We start from the raw sequence: 14,944 nt of genomic DNA, 5'->3' as shown, positions 1-14,944 counted from the left end.
ATGACATTTGATCTTTTCAATTTATAGTCTCTCATCTCATTTATGTTTGCTATCAAAAGGATAATTTGTAAAGCAAATGTTCTGTTGACCTGAATTGGCAGAAGGATTTTTCAATCTGCCAATTTTTCCATTTAAATGAAAAAGAATTAAATTTATAAGCCTATAACTTTCTCTTTCCTTTAATGATGGGTTTATCATTCTATTTAGCATTTGCTCAAACAGTGGAGAAACTTTTTAAGGCCAGAAGAACAAAGCATTTGCATCTGCTTTTAACCTGATATCAACAAAAACTGCAGATTGGGTTGATTTCTTTTGGTTATGGCTTATCAGGGCAAGAATAAGAGACATGGGCGATACCACAGCAGGAATTTGTCTTGTTTCAGATACATGGCAGAGCCCAGCTGTGGCTGATCCAAGGAGCAATGGACCCAACTGCCTGTGTGAGCTGAGGAATAAAGGGGAGATAAACACATCTCTCCCCTGGATGCTGCACAAGAGCTGTCAAGGCTTAACTGTGGTTGTTTATTTAAGCCTGACTTAAGTTATGGCTGACTGACACAAAGTTCCAGGTGTTCCAGTTTCTTTCCTGTGGCTTGTTTGTAGCCTCTCTACCTCTGTGGTTCCACTGAAGATCTACTGTTCCCTGGAGTGACACTGTCATAGATTTTCTGTTATCAGTGCATTAGCATTTGTCATGAGTTGTTTGTAACATAAATGTTTTTCTTGATCACTTTTTTCTGGCCCTAGACATCTTAATAGTACTGCTAGAGCTGTTAAAAAAAAAAAGAGAATGGAAAGTTTGTTGGTAATAAGACATCTTAGTAATATAATTTTGAATTAATTCCTCAGAGAAAAGCATGGTTTTTAATATTGCAGGACATACAGTGTAATGCTAAGTGTAAATGGTGAAAAGATGTATTTTTCTAGACTTTTATTACTGAAAGAAAGCCAACAGATGCATCAAAGACTTTATCCAGAACTAAGACAAGTCCTGCACAAAAGTACTTCTATATATGAAGATGTCATCTTTTTTGTTTTAAATGAAATACGAGAGATGTTTTGGGTCATGAATAATAATAATTCCAAGGAACAAAAGCCAATGGCAGAAGTACTAACATGTAGAAATGAAGAGGTGCTGAGTGCTCCTGAATGATGATAGGTTTTGCTCTTTTTCCTGCATCAGTATACACCTCCCACTGTCCTGACAAAAAGCTTATCTGACTTTGCTCATGTAGACTCTTACCTGAACCTCTTTATTCCCAGAGGAAGCAATCAGTGAAATTGCACACACATTTCTGCTTCTCTTCCCTTCCATCTCCTATATTTTCATGGGTTTATACTTCTGTATTTCTGCTTCAGACTGAGCTCATATACTGCTTAGGTTTTTCCAAATCCATTCAGACATTACAAGTGATCTTTTTCAGTCATGATTTGCAAGTTCCCACAGTGGATGAATTCCAGGCAATGTCTACTTAGCACAGTGTCCGGCTGCTGCTGCAAAGTCACCCAACAAGGGTTCGAGTGTCACTGACTTGATAAATGCTCCTACCACTTCCCTGAAAACTTTCTTCTTCTCATTTCCAGTGATTTTTCTCCTTTCTGACTTTCTGTAATGTACAGATGGTAAGTAAATGCTATAATACTAGGTTTTGTTTGCATATACTTAAATTAGAATTAACCTATGGATTCTGAATTAAACTCAGCTCTTTTGAAAACGGTCGTTATTCTAACGAAGTAAATTTAAATCGTGGTTGTATTTCATGTGCTCCTGACAGAAGCCTGAATTTGATATGATACCTAATCCAAACATAAATGACTTGCACTGATGGTGCAAATACAAGACAGAAGCAGGTCTGGCACAGATCTCTCTGGCTGTGACAGGGCTATATCCACAATGCTGTTTTTTTCATGTGATTGGAAGATGAGTGAGACACTAAGTGTTAACAAAACAATAACAGAACCTCTGTAGACTGCAAAGAAGTGCGAACTTCAATTTTCAAAAGCAATATTTGAATTTATTTTAAAAGGACAAGAAAGCTGTAAATTTCAAAGTGGATTATGAGGTCTGGCTAAAATATAATTGTGGGTTACTACAAACACCTATAAGTAAACCTGAATAAATCTGCAGTAGGAGCAGGTTACACATTTCAGGTTTGTGATATAACTCAAATAATAAATCTTTTTTTTTGTTAGAAAGGGTAAGAGAGGACAAGTCCCTGCTTCAATTTTATTATGTTGAATCTGAAACTCTGGAATACACTGCTCCAGAAATTCTAGCATTTAAATACATAAATCCATAGAGTTCTTTCAGAGAGGTTGCCTGACAACCAGAAGGCAGAGGCTGGTGCCCACAGGGGCTATAAGAGAAGATTCTGTGCTGGTTCAGCTCCCTTTCCAGTGCTAGTGTTTGGATAATTTTTCTGGCTATAAATGTTTTTATTTATCACCCTAAAGAGACTCACAGTCAAATGCTGTGACTACAGCAATCACAATAACGTGATAAAAAAGTACCAGAAGTTGCACTTTTCCTGTAAAATACCTGTTTTAGTCACCTTATGCAGAAGATTCTGTTTTAAAGATTGATATATGAATATCTAGGAAATCATACTTAAATCAAACACTCAGAATTTTTTCATTTATTTAGACTAACCCTTCACAAGAGTAGAAACAAAATATTAATATCTTCATATTTAATATTCAGTGTGGAAATACCAAACATTTCAGAAATAGGGTGCATTCAAGAAACATGATGCTGTTACAGAGCTGACAGGTTAACTCTGTTCTCCTGTGTTCTGTTCTTTAGGCTCAGCAACGGAGAAATCTTCAGTTCTCATCACTCAAGTCACTAATAAAGTTGCATAAATTCAGTATAATTAATTTTCAAAACATGGCTGTATGAAGTAACTAATATTAAACACATGTTTCATGTTTAGAATAAAAACAGCCTAGTTTTCTGCTTTTGCTTTTTTTTTGTTACACATAGGAACCTGTCTCCTCTGGTTCAAGTAGATGTGTGATCTCTCAAAGTAGTTTCTGGAGCTGCTTTTCATGAACTATGGGTGTATAAGTCTATCAGATCATAAGTCTTAAAGTTGGAGATGAAAGCTGTCCATAATTAAGTCGTTATTTATTTTACCTATCTGCTCAGTCCTCCAAATTTGGACTGAGCCATTCATTTGAAATTTATTTTAAGACATAAAAATACAGGCTTCCCTTGAAGCAGAGCAGTATATAACTGAATATTTTTATACAAACTCTCTTTCAATGTACTTTACTCTGACCCTGGGAAACATTAGAATTTTGTTTTTTGAAAACCTTTATGTGTAGGTGCCCAGGGTCTCAATTAATTTGACCATATAACCATATCAAGAAATGAATAGGAAAAAATAGCCTTAAAAAGTGTCAGTAGAAGGGAACACAGTGAGAAAAGGCTCTTATCTAGTGGTTTCTGCATGGGATCTAGACAGTTTCCTCTAAATGCCTGTTTCCCTCTCATGAGGCACAGAAGTGCTCCTGCCTCGAGGGACTTACTGAGGTGCACAAAACCCATAGGGAGAATCTGGGTTTTTGCACTCCTTTCTTTTAAGGTGCTGAGGCAAAATGTTGTCTCATTTCTCCTTTCATTAGCTATTCAGGGTCATTAAAAATGATACATGTATGCCTTGAAATTTCATTCCATTCCTCTATTTGCTGCCATCATTGAGAGAACACTCAGATACTGTTCCCTGTTCCCTTAGGCGGCTACATTCATTCATTCTGGAACATGATTTTTTTCCCGTTCGTGTTTGGTTATCAGCCTAAACTCCCAGCCTGTGGTAATGAAAAGTTATGGGGAGAAAAACATGTGCATAAAGAAGTGTAGGACTGGAGATTAAACTCCCTATTGTAATTCATGTTATGCTAATGAGGCACATGAGATCATTCAGAGCAGAGTAATGCAGTGATAATACCAAGAAACTGACATAATTTACTATGGGGAGCCTTTACTTAATTCATCATATTTCAGCAAGAAACTTAATAAAAGGAAGCTTAACACATAAATACCACCAAGAAGCCTAGAAGATAATGCAACATTTGATCAGACTAATACACAAACACTACTGTGAAACCTAATTTCCAACAAGTTACCCAGGAACCAAAACATACATATTGCTTATTGTTGCTGCTGAAGCAGTAGCTTAGTAACTAAGGACACCAGAAGAAGTACAATAAGCATTTCCTATTATTTATATTCTCCAGTTGCCTATAATGACCATATAACTTAATATTTGATTGAATGGTCTGAATATGAAAGCTATTTCCCTTGCAAATTAATCCTAGCACTCAGCTGCAGTACAGCAAAAAGTGTTACCATGGTACTGCCATGAGGCTTATCCCATGATATTTTCCCCCCAGTTTTATTGATGTTTCCCTTTTAAAACCATTCAGTTTCATTGACTAATAAATATATATTTTACCATAATATGTTTTGACTTCTATTCCATCAAGGGTGAAAAAACCGTCATTGTTGGCTTGTTATTTGCTATTATTAGCATTATGAGATTGTTTAATATCTCTTCGAAAACCTGCAATGTCCTTTTGAATGCGATTTCATCATATTGGTATGGTCCCTGTAGAAGTGTCTTTCAAAACTGTGGCAGAGAAAGGGTGGGAAAAGAAAGTGAAAAGACTTACTGAGATGATAGTGATATGATTTAAGACCTCTGACTCGCTGGCTGGGGTCCATGTTTCTCTTCTGCCTTATGTCTGGAAGCCATGACCTTGCATGTGGAAATAGTGTTGATCTGGAGGTGTCACCCGTGTAAATTGTTGCAGAGAAGTGCCAGAATTGATTGATCTTTTTTTTCTTTTTCCTCCTCTAAGTGTTTTTATTCTGATGAACTTCCAAAACCAAAGGTAAATGAAGATTAAAAGGCTTGCCAGGTTGTTTTCTGTCTCACAACTGAGAATCCTGACTTCTGAAGCTGATGGACTCAGTCCCGGTGGGCACAATGTCTCTCAGCTTAAGACAGGAGGTCTCTCTGACAAATCCTGGCTTTACAGCAGTTTACCCTGAAAACTCGAAGAACCTAACTATAATTCAGGGATTACAATGATTTAGATTCTGCTGAAGATCTGGAAACTTGTGGTTTGGGATTTCTTACATCCACACAGAAACTTGATGTGACTCCATATTCTGGGGCTCTTGATTCAGCCATGGCTTCCAGAGTTTGTACATTTTCAAATCCAACCAAAACCAAATCTGGGCTGACAGGGAGCCAGAGCATTCAGCTCCTAGCTGCCATGGGGTCAGATGAATCTCATTCTTCGTGTTAAGGGCTTCTAACCATCCTAAGATCATTTATTCCAAAAAAATCAGTGTGTCCTTTCAGAAATCCCCTAATTTCAGGAACATTGTCCAGAATAGGTGATCAAGATTCAAGTGGGCTGAAAGCAAGATGCATCCTGCATGGAGGGAGGTCAGAGGGGAGGCTGGAAAGGAGATGTAACACTGAATTCATACTGTGTGTAACAAAGTGTTTCGGAATGAGCCTGAGCTGGTAATTTTTAACTTTTCTACATGTCTCTAGAGTTGGTGGAGTGCTGTCCATCTCACAGCTGCTCTTCTGACACACTTAGATCTCAGCCCAGTCTCCAATCTGCTTACAGGTTTTAAAGGGGAGATCAAGGGGACTGCTGATGTGGCCAGCATTGGACTGGCTACCTGAAGCTCAAGGTATGCATGTCAGTAATGCAATTTCTGTTGTCTTGTCTTCATTCTATGTCATTCCAGATGAAGACAGTCAAATATATTCATTCATTATATAGACTTTTAAAAAATAATTTAGTTTTATTTTTTCTGCCAAATTTTCAGTCAGTTGTGGAAAAATAGAAACAGTTGGTCAATATTCAATTCTCAAATGTGATTAATTATGTCGACTTATTTCCCAGTGTCCTGGTTCACCCAGTATCAGTAAAACACTAATAATATAATCCTTAATCTACTTCTAGTTCCCTGTGTGGGAAATGTAATACCCTATGATTTTTTCAAGCATCCCTATTTTTCCAATCACAGTAATTTTATTTCCAGGACTATGTGCATATATATAACATTTGTTTACTTTCACATTTGTAAGTAAAAATTGATTCAGGGAAAAAAGGTCTGTGTTCAAAAATCTGCCAGTTCCAGTCTCTGTTTATACCTTGCAATGAGTAACATGTAATGACACTGAACTAATTTATGCTAGGTTAATCCATCAGTTATCATCTCAGGGTACTGTAATAGTTCTGATTTTGATCCCTAATTATACTAGATTAGGTAAAAATAATACCATGAAGGTTATTTTTGTGAAAGAACTATCAGCCACAATGTAAAGCAGCTGTTATAAAACAGAAGGTAAAATTCAGAGCTGCTAATGAGATCTGAAAACTAACCTGCCATTTCAAGGTTCTTTATATTCACAAGTTTGTAAAGAAAACATGTTCAGTTTTTGAGTACATAGTGTTTCACAGTCCTGAAAACTCATTTGTGTTTACTCTATGGTATTTATTAATGCATATAAGTAAAGAAATATAATTGCATTTCATATATGATACTTATTAATTCTTATAGACAACATTATACCAAAATGCCATTTTTAAAGGAAAATTGTCAACATTAGTTAAATTGAGAATCTAGGCAAATTTTTCATGCCTTTTTTTTAAAAAAATAAACGATAAAATATGTTTAAATTTATTATTTCTGTGATGATAGCTATTTGCATGGGACAATTAGACAACAGATAATATTTACAAAATATTTCTCTCAGTGTCCATAAAATGTGAATTTTTAATGGTAAAAAAATACAACAAAAAAAAGCTACAACAAAGCCAAACACAAAACCAAACACAACCGCTCCCCCAAAAAAGCTACAGAGCAAAGAGTTTCTCATGAGTATCATTTGTTTTCAAGAATAAATTTGGGCTGATTCTGGTTCCATCGTTATTTCTCACAGACAGAGTTTGTCTTTATAGTGTAGAAAAGCAAGCGTTGCAGCTCTGCAGTGGAAATGTGAAGTTTAGCCTTGGGGCTGCCTCCCTCAAAGGTCCCACGAGTCCCTCCAGTCAGGGCACACTCATGTCCTGTGAGACACGAGTCTCATGTGCAGGCTGCTCCTGTCCCCTCTGATGGGCTGGGGCAGTGCATCACACCCAGGCTGTGCTGTGGCTCTCTCCAGCTCCAGCTCTGCGTGTCCCACCCCATGTCCTGGCCCCTGAGGAGCTGCAGCAGCTGCTCCCCCCTCCCTGTGCTCACCAGGACCCTTCTCCTCTTGCTGTCATCTCTCCAGCATCACTCAGCCCTGGTTTGTGACGTGCTCCCCTGCAGGAATTCTTGGACCCTGTGAGAGAAGGAATTCAATGCCTCTGGCTGTTAATACAGCCACCTTGGCAGGTCTTTAGGGGAGTGTCCCAAACCATTGCAGTGAATGCAGAAATCTCTTGGCTCACTGAGATTGAATCATTCCATACACTCCTGCTGACAAATGTTTTAAGATCTGACTGTGAGGACCTAACTCTTCAACTGATAGTTTCAAAACTGTATTTAAATTTACTCTCTTAGTCCAGAAAAGAGTCTTATACTTCATAGCTTCTTAAGGCTTTGCACTGACAAGGGATCTGACAGATTCATTTGTGCCCAGGCCCTCACCTTTGCCTGGTGTGATAGGTTGACTTAGGAAGAAGAAACTCAGAAGAGGTTCTTCCTAAGGCAATTTCCTCTGTGGGGGTTGGGACACCTGCAACAGCCAGTTAGAGAAAGTTAGTTCGCTCCGTGCACACACATTTTGAAGGAGGTAATCCGGAACTGACCCTCTTTGTCTTTCTCGTGGCTGAGCAGGTAGCATCAACCCGAGATTCTCCCTCCCCCATGGCGGGGGGAGGCTCGGGAGGCCGCTTGGGCCCCGTTTGCCAACAAGCGGACCCGATGGCCGGGGGGAGAAAAGGTTGTGTGATGAGACCTTCACGGCTTCCTCCTCCACGGGCCCGCGGCTCTGGCGTGGGGGGAGGCCGACTCTTGCTGCTGCCGGACGGGCCGGGCCTGCCCGGGTGGCCATGAGCAGTGTGGGGCTGCAGCCCAGCCCCAGAAAGGCTCATTAACACCTCAGCTGCACCCCCCGCGCGGCCTGAGCCTGGCTCAACTTTAGTAGTTGTGTTAAACTTTAACTCTTTAGTGTTCAGATAAGATTTGCAAAGCCTCCAGCCTTTCCTTTGAATATGGAAGGGAATAAGAAGATTTCTGAAGTCAGTGATGTAAGAGCTAAGTTTTTAAGATGGAAGGAGAATGAGAAGATTCTGAAATGGCTGAAAATCTTTTTGTGAAATTGTAGGGATGAACTGATGTACTGAATATTCCTATAAACCATGGAAAAAGACATGGGGGGATGGAAATGTTCCATTTAATAGATGATTTGACTAAAAAGCACCTGTGTTGAGAATTTCTGCCCTGAGAAAAGAAGGGGATTTCAGTTTTCTGAAGATGAAGCCTGAGCAGAGAGAAAGGAGACAGAGAGAATCTTTGCTGTCGAACATTTCATTCTTAAAAGTAATACCCCATGGGACAGACATGGCCCACATCTACAACTTTGGGACAGCTGTAGAGTTGGGAGGAGCGTCACGGTTGCAGGTTCCTGGGCGGATGCAAATCGTGAAAGATAAAACCACAAGAGAACTGTCTTTTTCCTACTTGTGGGAAAAATCCCTACAACTTCAACAAGAAGAGGCTTTCTCCCTCCAGAAGTGAGCTGAGAAAGACTAAATTGGGGACTGACCGAAGTATTTGTTATATGTTTGTTTTGTTCTTATGAAGATTGGGAGAGGGAGGGAAGGAGTGATCTGAAAAATCTTATTCTGAATTTTTTTTCTCTCTCTTTTTGTTTGTGTAGTTAATAAATTTTCTTTTATACTCTCTCAAGTTTTAGGCCTGCCTTGCTCTTTTGCTCCTGGTTCTGTCTCACAACAGAAAAAATAAGTTTATTTAAATTGGCAACTCAAACCGAAGACATTAATTTGGTGCATTGGCTGGGAAAGTCAAAATTAAACCAAGACACCTGGTTGCCACACTCCTACAAGAGTTGGCAATTAAAACTCAGACCTGATCAAGGTCAGAGGGTCATGCAGGAGAGAAGTGGTAGCAGGCTGGGACGTGGTGATGCCCCAATGCATGGACCAATAACTGCTATCAGTAAAAGGCTTTCTCCTGCCAAAAGACTGGTGTGTCTTCACTCAAGTAGTTGGATTTTGTGTTGTTATAAATTAAATAACTTAGTAGCCTCAGCTGAACAGAATTTGGTTCACTGGCAATGTTAAACAATATTTTTTGGCATGTAAGTACCAGGCATTTAGTAATATCTCCTTTAATCAGTATGTTTGGTTCTGCTGCAGCTTTCACTTTGCCAAGGGTTCTGTACATTTTTACTCAATGTCAACACATGATTCTTCTTTGCTTCTCACTGTTTCCCCTTGACACACTAATCAGGCTGCCAGGCTACTTTGTCTCAGCAGGGCCAGCATCCTTTTAGCTGCACTCCAATGCTTTGCCCTGTGTCTGTCCCTGTGTTCTTTAGATGTTTTGCTTTGACTTTGTGTTGCACCATCTTCAAGAAACCTGTTTTACTATGGAGAAAAAGGAATGCAATGAGGCATCAATAAAGGGACAAAGATCAGGTACCCTGAGGAGGTAGAACATCAATAAAAAAGAAGGAATGAGTGCCTCTGAAGAAGATAAAGCAGTGTAATTCACAGCTCTGGAGAATGCTAGACAGGCATGAAATGTTTGTGAGGTAAATAATAGCCTAAGATCAAAAAAAGCAAACAAAAGCAGATGAAGCACAGTATCAAACAGAATTTAAATAAATCATTAGAAGAAAAACCTGTTTCTTGAACCATAGGACTCTAAACAGCATTTAATTAAAAATGTGTGTTTGATCTTCTCATGTGATTAGTTTTGCATTACCCTGTCATTTATTTTGATGATATTGAGGCCAAAGGGGCTGGTGTTCCAGGCTGAACAAGATTTAAATAACAGAACTTGTGCTGAGGTTAGTAAAAAAACTTTGATTTACTTCAGTGGAACCCTCAACTTGTCTATTCTTAGACCCGGAAAGCAATTTTTACTTGACACCTGCTGTTTTATCTCACTTTCTCTCTCACTTAGTGTTGTAGCTGGCAAACACAGGGACTGGAGCTGTGCCTAATGCCCTGCTGGGGGAATCCTTGACCCCTTTTGTAGGCAGGGCTGCCTTTGGATGGATGGATGGATGGATGGATGGATGGATGGATGGATGGATAAAAACTAGTACAGAGGACTGTGCAAAAAAACTAGAGGAAACCTTGGCCATTGGTCATCTTTCCTCAGGCTTCATAAAGAGCAAATTTAACATAGCTCATATTAGTGTACAGCTGGAAAAATAACAGCTTAATAGCTTTTGATCTTTTCAGTAATATGTGGTAATTTTTTAAAAATAGAAGTATGTAAAATATTTTTTTGCATTTGCTCTTCAGCTTACATATGAAATGGGCAATACTAAGTGGACAAAGATCTTTACATAAGTCCTTGTTTGCCCACATTAAAACAGAAGACTGTCCACCTCATCTTGCTACAGGATGTTCCTTATTTGTATTATCAAAACATACAGATGATTTCTTAGGAAACAACTGCAGTAATTGCTTTTTATGTAGAAAATGTTTTACAAATATTGATAGTGTTTTAGCCCTAGGGCTTTGCTAGCACGTTATAGATGAGAAGAAAAAAGCAAGTAAAAGGAAAATTATACTAATGTTTATTCTACAAAGTCAAATAAGTGATTTAGTGATTGGTAAGACCCCTATAAATCACTTCAGACCGTGTTTTCAGCAAGCTTTTGAAAATGAATCTGCTCTCCTGTTTAACATATCCAGGCCTGCCCAGAGCACTGGCCTGAAATAAATCAACTCTGTTCATACCCTGACTGCTGTGAAATGCAAGCCTTGATTCTGAGATTGCCAGAGCCCTTCCCTTAGGGAAGAAAGCTGAGTGCTGTGGAGAAGATATTCCAAAAAAGCACATATCTGGTTTGTAAAGCCCTTGCAGGAGAGAGCAGATCTACCATCAACCTTTCTATGTATTATACAACATACTTGGTGCTGATGATATAATTAAAAAGGTGGTATTAAGTCCTAAGAGAGTAATGGGCATATTTTTATGAGGACTTTTATTAATTTAGTACATAATTAAAAAAAAAAAAAGGCAAAGAAGAAAGTCTATATGTAGATAAGCAACACTGGAACTCCTGAAACAGAAGATATAAATTGCATTTTTTATGACACAGCTCCCATATTTTCATTTCCTTGCAGATTTGTAAACCACAGGCCTTGTCCCAGCTAGGAGTATCAAGAAAGCTCAAGTTACTTTCTGATTCGTAAAATCAGTCAGATGCCTCTGGGTATGATGGGAGTGCAGTGCTATGTGACAGACAATATTCTGTTAGATTAAATTCCATTTTTGTAACTGTAACAAAGTATCTGTTTCTCAGTTTCTGTAACACTTGCTCGAGGTACATTACCCATATAATTAAGCATGATTAAATGATAATTGCAGTCTTTTTGCAAAGTAATTCCATGGCTGTTTATGCTTTGCAGAAAGTACATTGCATTTATTTTGCACGTGTCAAGGAAAAACTCTAAATGTTAAAGAAGTTGCTAAGGAATAATTGCTATAAATTTACAAAGGAATTACTAGGTAGCATATGCCTGAGATTAAATACAGTACTACAAAAATTCCTGTCAAGATGCAATTGTATTTTCAAAATGGGATTCCTTTTGTATTATTTCTGAAAAAAAAGAGAAGTCATGGTAAATGGAAACATCTGTATTTGGTTATGGGTGATAAATTATTTAAGTAAGCTGCCATGTTTTTTATTTATAAAAGCTCTTCTGTCAGTGCTACAGAAACCTCTTTTTACACCTAATTCTGGAGACCACAAAGGCTCTTTTGCTTTGATATTTCTACTTTTGGGCAAGGATAATTAAGTAAGCAAAGGGTAGGAAGGTCTGTACCACACAGTGTCACTTTGTATGCTAGAAAAAAAATCTTCATAAATACTGGCTTTATCTGCTTTAACTTCTTAGTTTGGATCCAGGGTACACCTGTGAATTAAATTTTCCCAGCTGCTGCTGTGGAACTTCCTGGCCTCTCTTGATGTGAGCTTTGGAGTGAGACTGCTGGTGCTTCCTAAAATCTCATTTCTTTCTGAAGGGCATTTCAAAGGAAAACATATTTCTTTTAAATCTGAGGGAAACAATCACAAACTAATCTTAGAAGCAGAATTTCTTTGAAATATATTTGGGTATTTATTATTGTGGTTTATATTTTCTCTGGGATAATGGCATTTTTTGGGTAAAGGATTGTTTGCTTCCTCTTTGGGAGCACCCTGCTCTCTGAAAGCAGTTTGTATTTAGGGAGTCCTTATTTCACAAGTATTTAAATGTAGGCTCGATTAGGCTGATAACTTATTTCAATTGTATTAATTGTAAATTGTTTTGGTCATAGAGCATCTCAGCATAGAGCCAAGGCCTGGGGTTGTTTGGCCTGGAGAAGTCTCAGTGCAGATCTTGTCAAAGTTGATAACTGCTTCATGGGGAGGTAAGGAAGAAGGGCTCAGCTTCCTCTCAGGTGTGCCCACTGGCAGGGCAAGAGGCAATGGGCACAGACTAACAGAAACACATTAACAGTCTTGGTGAATCTGAGAAAGTAGCTCTTTTATTGGGAGGGAAGTTGAACACTGGAATGAGCTGGCAAGAGAGGCTTCAGTTTCGCTCCTCATACCAAATATGCTTTGGGGTGTCTTGTTGTAAAATCTTACTGGAAAATTGTGCAGAATGCACAGGTTGGTGCTCTCCTTTTCTGCATATTTCTTTTCAGATTGCTTTTGCGATGAAGGAGGCTTATTAAGCTCTTTCTTCTCTACTGCTTCTGTCTACTGAAATGACCTTGCCTGTAAGGTTTGTTTGCTTGGAAGGGATGTCAAAATTTACAGATACCAAGATGAGTATTAAATACAGAAAGTCTCTGGAGGTGAGATATGCTGTGCATATCCTGCCACAGTCAAATGAGGCATTGCCACTCAGGTGCCTAAATCAACTTAATCAAATACCTACTACATTAATTACTATGATGAAAAGCTAATCATAGCTTATTGGCCTAAAACAAATGCAAATGAATGAGAGAGATTTTCAAGGATGGCTGGTGACCCCAATCCAGCGTACTCCAAAAATCTGCTGTACAGTACAACCAATACTCACCTGAGTAGTGACTGCAGGTAAGAACAAATCCATTAATTTTTGGAGCCATTTTCAAAGGCAATGAAAAAATCGTCATCATTCTCTTGGTAACTAAAGGTTGTGTTCATGAAACATTTATGCAAGATTTTCACCATTTTTGTCCTTGTGTGATATTTATGAGTTCCTCAAACGTTCTTATAAACACGTACTTTTATAAACATGTTTCACAGAAAAGCTGTGTATTGGACAATGCATGCTTGTCTGGAATATTTACAAATTTCAGTCTCCGGTGAACTGCATGTTTATAGCTATAGCTATAGACTGACAATGTTGTAGTGATTAAGAAAGATTTCTTTGATAGTTTTGATTACTGTGGCAGCAAAGCATATCTGCAAGTGACAGAGTCAAATGTATCTCAGCCAGAACAGAAGCAATGTTAAATCTGGGATGCCCCTGTTGGTTTGCCTTTCCTACTTTCTGTTTATCTCAGCAAGTTATAGTCCTGCAGAGACTAGTTTGGATCTAAAGCTTAACCTACATTCCCTTAACATCTGTTTCTAAGGAGTAAAAACATATGAATTTGTACATGCTGGTTCATTTTCAAAGGGAGACACTTCCTATGAAAAGCATTTCCACTGAAACATAATTCAAACACTCCCAAAGAGACAAAAGTCAATAATATAAACCAGGCTGAGATATGGGAAAAAAAAAAAAAAAAAAAAAAAAAAAAAAAAAAAAAAAAAAAAAAAAAAAAAGAGAAATAAGAAGTGGTGCTGAGATTTTCACAGTAATTTTTATTTTCAAAGCCAGTGCAGGTAAACAAACAGAAAGGTAACCAAACATAATGGATAAAACTGGAACAAAGGAAATTCTTGAAAATAAAACTCAAGTGGGAGAAGAAACTGAGTGGAGAGGCATAGGACTTGTCTAGTCACCATAAAAAATAATACACCTGGAAGGAAATAATGGCAAATTCTGAAAGTTAAAGCAACTCTATAGGAAGAGAGTATTGTCATGATGGAAAGTAATCAGCCTAAGGGCATCAGAAAATCATCCTTGACTTAAATCAGTTTTATAAATAATACTGACATACTTCATATAGGTAGTGACAAGACTAGATACGTTTACAGAGAAGCAAATTTGTCTAGGATAATAAAAATAAAAGCATTATGACATATTTTCATCCTGGGACAATTTCAACTCTTATGCTGCAGGGCATCAGAGCAATAACCCAGTGGTAGGGAATCCAGCCTAGGAACAAAATAGACACTATAATAAGTGCAAATCTGGGCATTCTGTACCATTATGGGTTATATCTTTGCTGTCACCATAATGTAGAAGCAAATGGCAAATATTTGTACTTTTGTTTGTTTGAATTTTTGTCCAAAATCTTCGTACACAGGGCACGTCATCTTACGTCATTGGGGAGTTTGGGACTTGCTTTCCCTTTCAGCTGTGGTTATGGCTTCTGTTTTTAAGAACTACATTTTCCTTCACATCTGCTGTCTTTATGTTTGAGTTTCTGGTGGCTGGGAAGAGCTCTATCCCCACGTCACAGCTGGAGAGAGAGAGACAGTGTTCAAAGTTGCTTTCTTCCTTTTGAATGTGAAAAGAAAATTATATCTCTGCCAAGTGGGAGGTGGAGAGCAGGCTGCAGAAGGGGTTGTGT

The sequence above is a fragment of the Sturnus vulgaris genome, chromosome 14 (genome assembly GCF_052056855.1).
Source record: "Sturnus vulgaris isolate bStuVul1 chromosome 14, bStuVul1.hap1, whole genome shotgun sequence".
NCBI classification, from domain to species: Eukaryota; Metazoa; Chordata; class Aves; order Passeriformes; family Sturnidae; genus Sturnus; species Sturnus vulgaris.
The sequence above is the reverse complement of the archived record's forward strand: the minus strand, read 5'-3'. Positions refer to the sequence as shown.